We start from the raw sequence: 10514 nt of genomic DNA on the forward strand, positions 1-10514 counted from the left end.
ATTAGGCATATGCTCAATCTGCAAACCAAGACAATACTTGATTTTGCCGAGATCTTTCATTTCAAATTAATTCTTTAAAAGTTGAACAACTTTATAGATCTCTTTATTTGTCCCTATGATGTTAAGATCATCAACATAAACAGCTATGATCACATATCCGGAAGTTGTTTTCTTAATGAAAACACATGGGCAAATTAGATTATTTGTATACCCTTTGCTCATTAAGTAATCACTTAATCGGTTATACCACATACGTTCCAATTGTTTCAGTCCATATAATGATCTTTGTAATTTAATTGAGTACATTTCTTTGGATCTTGTACTACATGCTTCAGGCACCTTAAATCCTTCAGGATCTTCATATATATATCACTATCAAGTGATCCATATAGATAAGAAGTAACAATATTCATTAGACGCATTTCTAAATTCTTAGAAACTGCCAGAATGATTAAGTATCTAAAAGTAATTGCATCCATAACAGGAGAATAAATTTCCTCATAATCGATTCCTGGTCTTTGAGAGAAACCTTGAGCTACAAGTCTAGCTTTATATCTTGTACTTCATTTTTTTTCATTTCTTTTTCGAACAAAAATCCATCTGTATCCCACATTTCACATCTTCAGGTGTGAGAACAATAGATCTGAAAACTTTTCTTTTATTGAGGGATTCTAGTTCAGCTCGTATCGCATCTTTCCATTGGGCCCAATCATGTCTATTTGACATTCAATGATAGATTTTGGTTCCGGATCATCATCGTCATTCATGATGTCATATGCAACATTATATGAAAAGTTCTCATCGATATTTTTTTGTATCGTTTCGGTTCCATGATATTTTTTGAATGTGCATATTTGATTGCAACTTCTGTATTGACGTCATCAATGTCCTCTTCTAGAGGAATTTTGAGTTGTGTTTCTTCTGGAACACTTTCTTTCACTTCATTATCAGCTGATTTTTTTCCGAGGATTTTTATCTTTGGAACCAACTCGTCTCCCACGTTTTAGATGTGGCAAAGATTCTTTAGTGACTTTTTTGCCAAACTTTGGAATTTCAATTCTAGCTGGAGCATTTACTGCTATTATATATGATTTATTCACTCTTTTTATATCTGTAAATGCATTAGGTAATTGATTCGCAAGTTCTTGCATATGCATTATTTTTTGAACTTCTGTCTCACATTGTTTTTTGTGCGAGGATCAAGATACCTCAATTGAGGTTCACACCATGAAACAATCTTTTCTTGATTTTTTATTTCTCCCTCTAATGTAGGGAATGATGTTTCATCAAAGTGATAATCAGCAAAACGTGATGTAAAGACATCACCCGTCATGGGTTCAATATATCTTATAATAGAAGGTGTGTCATATCTAACATATATTCACATCCTTCTTTAAGGACCTACTTTTGTGCGTTGTGGTGGTGAGATAGAAACATAAACCGCACAACCAAATGTCCTAAGATGGGAAATGTTTGGCTGCTGGGCAAAAGAAAGTGCAAGGGAGAATATGTATGACTTGCACTTGGTTTAATGTGAATCAATGATGCAGCATGCAAATTTGCATGACCCCATATAGACACTCGGAGTTTTGTTCTCACTATCAATGGTCTAGCTATTAGTTGCAAACTTTTAATTAATGATTCTACTAAACCATTTTGTGTATGGACATGAGCAACAGGATGTTCAATAACAATTCCTATAGACATGCAATAGTCATTAAATGCTTGAGATGTAAACTCACCAGCATTATCAAGTCTCACCCTTTTAATGGTGTAATCAAGAAAATGTGCTCTCAATTTAATAATTTGGGCAAGAAACTTTGCAAATACCACATTTCGACTTGATAACAGACAAACATGAGACCATCTTCTAAATGCATCTATTAGGACCATGAAATATCTAAATGGTCCGCATGGTGGATGAATCGGTCCATATATATCACCTTGAATTCTTTCAAGAAACATTGGCAATTTTTTCTCAATCTTAAGAGGTGATGGTCTTGTTTTCAATTTTCTAAGAGAGCATGAAGTACATGAGACATTTGCATTAGAAGGGAGCTTCTGGTCCCTCAATAGATGTCCATCTGTATTTTCAATTATCATTTTCATCATTGTTGATCCTAGGTGGCCTAGTCTCTCATGCCACAATTTCAATAATTTAGGATCACAATATTTTTCATTCATATGTACTTCAGGTACATTTATATGTGTATAATGTAATCCAGAATTCAGTCTAGGTAGTTTCTCAACTACACGATTCTTGTCAGTGATACTCAAATACTTTTCGTTTTCTATTGACACTGACTGATAATCATATCCATTATGATATATATCAGAGAAACTTAACAAATTTCTGTTTGACTTTGGAGAAAATAAGGCATTATTTATCAGAAAATTTGTACCATTTGGTAATATGAATTTTGCCTTTCCTGTTCCTTTTATCAAGTCTGCAGGACCTGATATTGTATGTATAGTTGTATCAAATCAATGAAATATTCTTAGATTTGAGTATAGTGTGTGTAGTACCGCTATCTGTAATACTAATATCTCCACCATTTGATTGATGTTGTACTCCAGCATGATTCATATTGATCTTCAAAACATTGGAATTAGATAATAATAAGTACATAAATATTTAAATATGATGTTTATTTAACACATATCACACACAAACATCTTACTATAGATCAGTGATCTAATACTATTTATTCATGAGAGACACATAAGATAAGCATTTAGAAATCTAAGCCATCGAAGAACTCTAAAGTTGGTTCGGCCTTGACCAAATCAAGGTAATCCACATGATTCACTTACTTTTCATTATCTTTCAAAGATTTTTTATAGAGTTCAACAAGATGTTCAGGTGTTCTACATGTTCTAGCCCAATGGCCAACACTACTACATTTGTAACAAGGTTCTTCAGAATTCCTTGAAGAATTTCCTTCCACATCTTTTTTGGTGGGCTTATTTGGTGGTTGTGGTCTATAATTTTGTGTATTTTTATTTCTTTGACCATGTCCACGACCACGGCCATGGTTACAACTACGACCATGACCACGACCATTACCATACGGATGACTCCGACCTTAGTTATGGTTTTTGTCATTGTTATGGTAATTGCCATTGTGATGGTATTGACCATTATTATCACGACCTTGCCCACGTCTTCGTCCATGTGCATTACCCCTTTTATCATTATTTATAGCATTTGCTTCAGGAAATGTTAGTGCACCAGTAGGACGGGATTGCTAATTTTTCATCAAAAGTTCATTATTCTACTCTGCAACTAACAGATAAGTTTGAAGTTCAGAATAAGTTTTGAACTTTTACAATCTTAAATTCTGTTGCAAAAGCATGTTCGAAGCATGCATTGTGGAGAAAGTTTTCTCCAACCATCAACATCATTAATTTCGTGTCCACAAAATTGAAGTTGTGAACATATCTTGAACATAGCTGAACTATATTCATTCACTTTCTTAACGTCCTGAAATCTCAGAGTTCTCCATTCTTCCATAGCAGCAGGAAGTAAAACTTCCTTTTGATTGTCGAACCTGTTTTTGATTCTTTGCCACAAAACACTTGGATCTTTAATAGTAAGATAATCATTTTTTAACATGTTATCAATATGTTTGCGAATAAAAGCACTAGTTGTTGCTTTATCTTGTTCAGAACAAGTGTTTTTTTCGTTTATAGTTTCTAAAATACCCATTAATTCAAGATTGATTTCTACATCTATAACCCATGACATGTAATTCTTTCCCGTTGCTTCTAGTGAGTAAATTCAAGCTTTGATAAATTTGACATTTTCTATTATCAAAAGTTGAGACAAACAATAGCGTAAATCAGAATCCATATTTATCAATAAAAGAGAAGTAAGAGTAATGGTAGAATTATAAATACATAAATCCCAGAGAAGAAATATAAGTCATCTGGTGGCAGATTAACAAGAAGAATGATAGATACTATTATCAATACAATTACGAAAATTAGAGTCGGGTGAATCATCTTTGTAAAAATCTTTTGAAAGAAATAATCTGATAAAGATGAGAATAGTTTGTGAAAATGAGGAAAACAGAGATGTTTGATTTATATTTAGAAATATACCCGTTGTAACGTCGATAGTTAACGACTGTTAGATAGCCGTTGTATTTTAAATGAATTTAATTAAAAATTGATTGTTATAAATATGTTTAATGTGAATATGGAGATTAAGAAATTAAATAAATTTAAGAATAAACGTTAGTGTGTATAAATAAAATAAAATTTAAGAGTAAACATTAGTATGTATGAATATACCTTGATTACTACCTTATAGCAGTTTGAGTTAACCTTGTATATTTGGAGCTTTCGTGCTGATAACGTATTATGATATTATGGTTGTATTTAACAACTATTATGAAAATAACTTTGTAAGAAAACACCTTTTAATAATGTGAAGAACAAAGAGGAGATGAGTAGTAACTTTTATTTATTATAAAAGTAGTGAATTTGGTACAAGTTTAAAGACTTGTACTCATAGTTTATTTATACTACAAAGATTACTATTCATTTTGATACATGGCAATACTAAAATGTAAGTAAGCAACTTTGAATAGTATCTAGATGTGGTGTAACAAAATTTGATCATCCACATCATATCTTTGAGGACACTTGTGTGATTCTCATATTATAACACACTTTATATTAAAAGGTATCAGTGTATTCGTGTTTGTACAGCTCTATTAAGTGAGTCAACAGAAAACGTCAATTTATTGGTGACTTGACTACCACATAGATCTTAAATTGAACTTTAGGCATGATTTAAAACCTTGAAAAATTGTTTCTATCATTTTCATGGCTTTTTTTTTTTTTTGCCGGAGGTCCTCTTGGAAGAAATATCTTTACCCGTCGAATAGAGAGGGACGACATTCACTACTCTTGGAGTGTTTCACTCCAAATGGATAAATGACTTTGCTTTATTCTAGGAAAAATGAAAGATTATCTACGTCTCACCTCCTTATACCTCGTAGAAGTGGGATTGGTTTTTGTTGTTGTACTGTATTCTTGTTTGTAAGATCTTATATTCCTCATTGTGTGTGTTTATGACACTACACCAAGTATATGGCTCTGCATAGTTGTTTGTTAGCAAAAGGCATAGATTGGTATGCACGCTCTAATCCCATGTTTTCTTTGAAAACTCATTTGGTAAGAGTTGGATGTTTATATAATACCTTCACCAAATACCCTCCACGTGACATGAATGAGTACCATGCCACTTTGTTAAGGGTTGTAAATTCATGTCAAGAGTAGCACTCGAACCCATGCTCATTTTGACAAAAGTTTTCACATGGGGTGTGTCTCAGCTTTTAAGATATAGAGTATTACTAATCAATTAGTTCATTGGTTACACATATAGTTGTTTGATGTTGAATATTATTGGGAGAGGAATGGGATTGTGTGATCTTAATCATAAATTGATATATGATCGATGTACTTTGCCTTTTTGACAATTTGAAAGTAAAGTTGCATTCAAAGTTGTACTTTAAGGGAGGTCATGAGTTCGACTCTCGTTGGCTACATATTAAAAACACAATTTCATCTATGCCAATCGCAAAGGTAGTAACGTACATCAGCATGACGTAACGTACTTCCTACTAGTTTGTGTTTAGGTAAAATTAAAAGTTGCACCGACTAATTCAACTGTATACATCTAATGTATACGGTCCAACAAAATTAGTCATTGTTTGTTTCCAACTTTTCTCTAATCATCACAAAATATTTGCCTTAGATAAAATTTGAATTTGGACCTCTTGCAAAGATATTTCTTTTTCTCAAAAATGAATAATTCATAATGTGAATGAAGTTGTTTCTGAATGAAAATAATTTATTTGATAATAATTTTCAAATAAGAATGTAAATGATGTAAAATTTACCATATTAGCCTTTGCATAAATAAAAATTATAATAAAGTTGTTTAACATTTGTTATTGACATAATTTAAAGAGCATATTACATAAGATTTTAGTGCTTAATGGTTAAGAGATAGTTTCGGCTTTGAATGAAGCACCATCTACTATTATTCAGAGGTCGTAAAAAAATACGTTGAATGCTTAATGGTTTAGCGTTCAACGCTGAACCATTCAATTAAGAGACAAACAAATGTGTGGAGAAAATTATGGTGACCCTTCATATAAATTTTCCTGTATTAGAGCATTACTTGAGACATTATCTATGGAAACGAAGACAGATTGCCGGACACAATAAATGAACAAAAATTGTTCAACTAACGTGATTTGTGCTAGTGTTCTAGACACTTTTACAGTGTACATATTTAATTAAGCTTTATTTAACAAAGTCTCCTTTCTAAATGAAAGGACAAATGTGGTTCAAATCTTCTATCTTCTATCTCTATGATTAAAGCGGCAGATAGTTACTTACTCTTGAAAGGCCAATAGATTTAAGGTGTATGATCATTCCCATATGCGAATTACAGTTGTGAACGAATCGGTGTTGTTGGTCACCATTCATCAGATGAATAGACAACTTGACAAGTAAAGCAAATCGATCTATCTATCTATATCTATCTATACCCTTGTATAAAGCACAAGGATGTTCCTACGTGTCTACCTCTCAGCAATCCGCCACACCCATTATGCCACGTGGTCACGTTATTATTGGTTGATCAGAATGTGTCAGCAGAGTCTGGCAATTCAACATTTGTCGCTTCATTATTGGTCAAAAAAAAAAACGGCTTGGACTTAAACCGATTGCGTTTCTTCTCAAAACATTCACTGCCATCATGTCCTTTCAATTTCGGCGACCCAATTCAAACACGATTGCCAAGCTTTTTCAATCTTTAGGGTTTTTTTTACTGCTTATTAGTCACAATAATCCATCGACGATCACTACTATGGTTTTATCGAATATAATTCAGATTTATACCATTGATGCTGTAGACGATGAATCGGAAGATGTGCATTCCATTCAAGACTTGAAAGTTTCGGATCTATTAGCGTTCATCGATGAATAAATTTTTGCTGCTGGCCATTGAAGTTCAATCCGAAATCATAAAAAAAAATCAGGTATGAATATACTAAATTTCTTCTTACTTCAATTCCATCAATAATTGATTATTCATTGTAATACTTATATTGAAACGTATAATATAATGAATATTTAAGTTTTTTTATGAATGATTTATCACCTTCACATATTTGTTTATTTACGTGAAACAAATTAATTTCAATCGGTATTCACTATTTAATTGCAAGATGCATCCGATATTTTCAATTGCTAATTATAATTTTTTGTATCATAATTTTGCGATTTCGTGATTAATTTTGTGATTAATTTATTATCATATTATTTTGCTAATTATAATTTTTAAAATCGTAATTTCATGATTAATTATTTTAAGCCGCATATATATGTGTTAGTCTACATATTATTTTTTTTTTTTTAAAAAGATATTTTTTATTGATAATTTTGTATACTAATATATTTTATTTATTGCGGATATTACATTTCAAAATAAGTTACCACCAAAACCGCTAAAATAATAACTGTAACCCACGAAATCCTCAATCATCCAATCTCTCCCTAAAATAACTGATTCTTATGTTTTCCGTTTCATTATAAATTCACTGCGGTTTTATTATTCTTAAAACTACTACTCTACATTTTCTTTGTTATACTCAACCTTATTTGATTAGTGAACGTTTTTTGCCAATGGCTTTGAACAATGTTTTAATCAGGAATGTTACTCAAAGTAAACCGAACATGAACATCAGGGTCAAAGTATTAAAGGTAGAGACTCTAACAAGGAAGAATTTTGACAATGGAAAACCTTTCTTAGACTTGGTTGTTTCCGACGAAGAGGTTATTTTTCATGCATACTAAAGATGTTTAACATATCCATATCTGTTTAACCTCATTACGTAATGTTATTTTTATATACAAATAATTTAATACACTTAAGGCAAACTATGAATGTTAAAGTTTCAATGTTATGTAATATTTTTTTACTAGGGAGACAGGATTGAAATAACAATCAAGAACCACCTTAAGGCTAAATATGAACCAATCAAGAAGTGTCAACATAACTGATGAAACATGACTAGGAACTTCGAAATCAACAGGTTTAACTCACACAAAGGTGGAATTAGTGAATCAAACCCTCTAGTGAATATGAAAAAGCTTTTTGGGATTAATTTAGTCAGACCACAACAATGATTGAGTAATTAGATTAACACCTAGAGCTATTATTCACCTTTTGCAACGATTTGGGTTGAGAGAGAATCGGAAATGTTACCAGATCTGAGTGAATGTGTGTAAATGAGAGGCTTAACCTAAAATGAAGAACATAAACACATTATATACCCCTGCTGTTGAGTCAACCGCGCGTGTCAGGTCTCACTCGTACGAGCGGGCTGATTCAAATGTACGGTTGATCACTCACTCGTGTATGTGTAAAACATATTAGGTTTGTGACTCAGCTCAGCACACTCGTGCGTATGAGCTTGGCAGCTGTACGAGTGAGGCTTCACTCGTACGTCTGACTGAGTCTAAGATAGTCAAACTTCCATATCGCGTTCCTGCAGTACCTGTAACCACATATAAACACATATAGGATAACAACGAGCGATCATGGTAACTCACAAACTGAAGTACTAATCACAAACGTGCAGTAGATGTCTAGGGACTTACGTAAAATGCATCAACAACTCCCCCTAGGACCCAGAACATCGGTTACAATAAAGAAAACGTTCGTGAAATACATATAAGTTCAAGAGTAACATCAGTTTAATATCAATACAAATCCAGATTCTCTCTCTCACATAATAACATCAAAAACAAAATACAAACTAGCAACATAGTATACGACAAGATTCAATTGGCCTGAGCTTGGTTCGAGCTTTGAGCATCACTTTCTCTGTTGAGGTTGGCATGGTAGACATCGATCACACGCTGATATCTCATAGTTTCCTCTTTCCTATCTTCTCTTAATGTAATGTGATGGCGGTGAAGTGTCTCCACATCAAATCTCGACAAGTTCCTCAGCCACATAGGATCCAAAATCCTAACATTGTCAAACTATATGCTTCCATCATTCTTCTCAATTGCAGTAAGGATCACTGCTTCTTTCGACAATTCGTCATAGAACCATCATCTAAAGTTTTTGCAAATGTCCTTGGGTAATGGCATCAAGGGAGATTGTTTCATATACTTAGCTGGATGAAACTTAACAACACGAACATGTCCACCTTTAGAATTCAACTTTGTCGGGTGCATGGAAAACCTGGCGGCTGTTGACTTGAAGATATCCCACTTTCCTGTTTTGTACTCAATTCTCAGTTTTCTTTGAAAACATATTGAAAGGTCACTATCTTCAGCGTTCAACATCTTCAGCTTTCGCAAGTTGCATGAACTCAAAGTAAGGTAGAGTTTTGAAGTGACTCGATCTTGCCATATAATTAAATCCTCCTACTCTTTTGATCGCAAAAAAATTGATCTCCTTGAAGTAACCCCAGCTCAATATTTTACCCTTGGCATTCTTCTTGGTTCTCTTCCCTTTTTCATAGAAACTAACAAACTTCTGCTCGAGTTCTGGCTTATTCATCTGATTAGGGTTAACAACGTTCCGTTTCCACCAGCTTTGACGAATCTCGTCTTCTTCAACGTTTCTATTCACCTTAAACCTATCACGTTCAAACCATTTCTTAATCTCATTCCATCCCTCGGCCTTAGCTTGCTCGGCTCGGAGTTTCTTCTTCTTTATCTCAATCTCATTCCTTTCTTTCTCAACGAGCAGTTTCTCATGTCGGATTCTCTTATTCCTTTCCATCAAAACATCAACTTCCTTAATTTGTTCCTGGTATACCTTCCTCACCTTTTCTAATTCAATCAACTTCTTTTGTTTCACTTCACTACTCAAATTGAAGAAATCACTTAATGTATTGAGTGATGGATTTGAGTATGGCTCAAGCGAAGGCATAACAATTTCAACTTCTTCTTCTTCTTCATTCTCAGATTCTGTTTCAAATTCATCCTCAGACTCGATAATCACGTCTTCTTTCACATTACGTTCACCAACATAATCTTGACTCTTTTCATCTTCAAAAATATTATCAAAATCACTTAAATTGATATTTTCGATTGATTCGGGAGGGACTTTAGCAACTGGCTCTTCTTGTGGAGACTTGTTTTCAGCTTCAACTATCTCTGCATCCTCTGTATCATTATCACTGTCATATGCCAGAGCAGCAAGTTGTTCCATTGGAAAATCACTTGGCGGAACGTCCCCCTTTTCCGCATCATTAAAAACATTTGAATAATTCATATAATATTCAGCAGTAAGCACCTTACCATATTCATTGAAACTTTGAATAGGTATCACTAACGAATATTCAAAAGAGGGTCCTTCAGATCTAGTTCCAGCATCTTCTTCATCCTTTTCATCGTCACCACCCAAATTAGAGGAATATGCTTCTCCTCCATCCGTTATCAACTTAGTTTTCCCAACAATGAGCTGTTTG

This window comes from Rutidosis leptorrhynchoides, chromosome 9, assembly GCF_046630445.1.
Source record: "Rutidosis leptorrhynchoides isolate AG116_Rl617_1_P2 chromosome 9, CSIRO_AGI_Rlap_v1, whole genome shotgun sequence".
Lineage (NCBI taxonomy): Eukaryota > Viridiplantae > Streptophyta > Magnoliopsida > Asterales > Asteraceae > Rutidosis > Rutidosis leptorrhynchoides.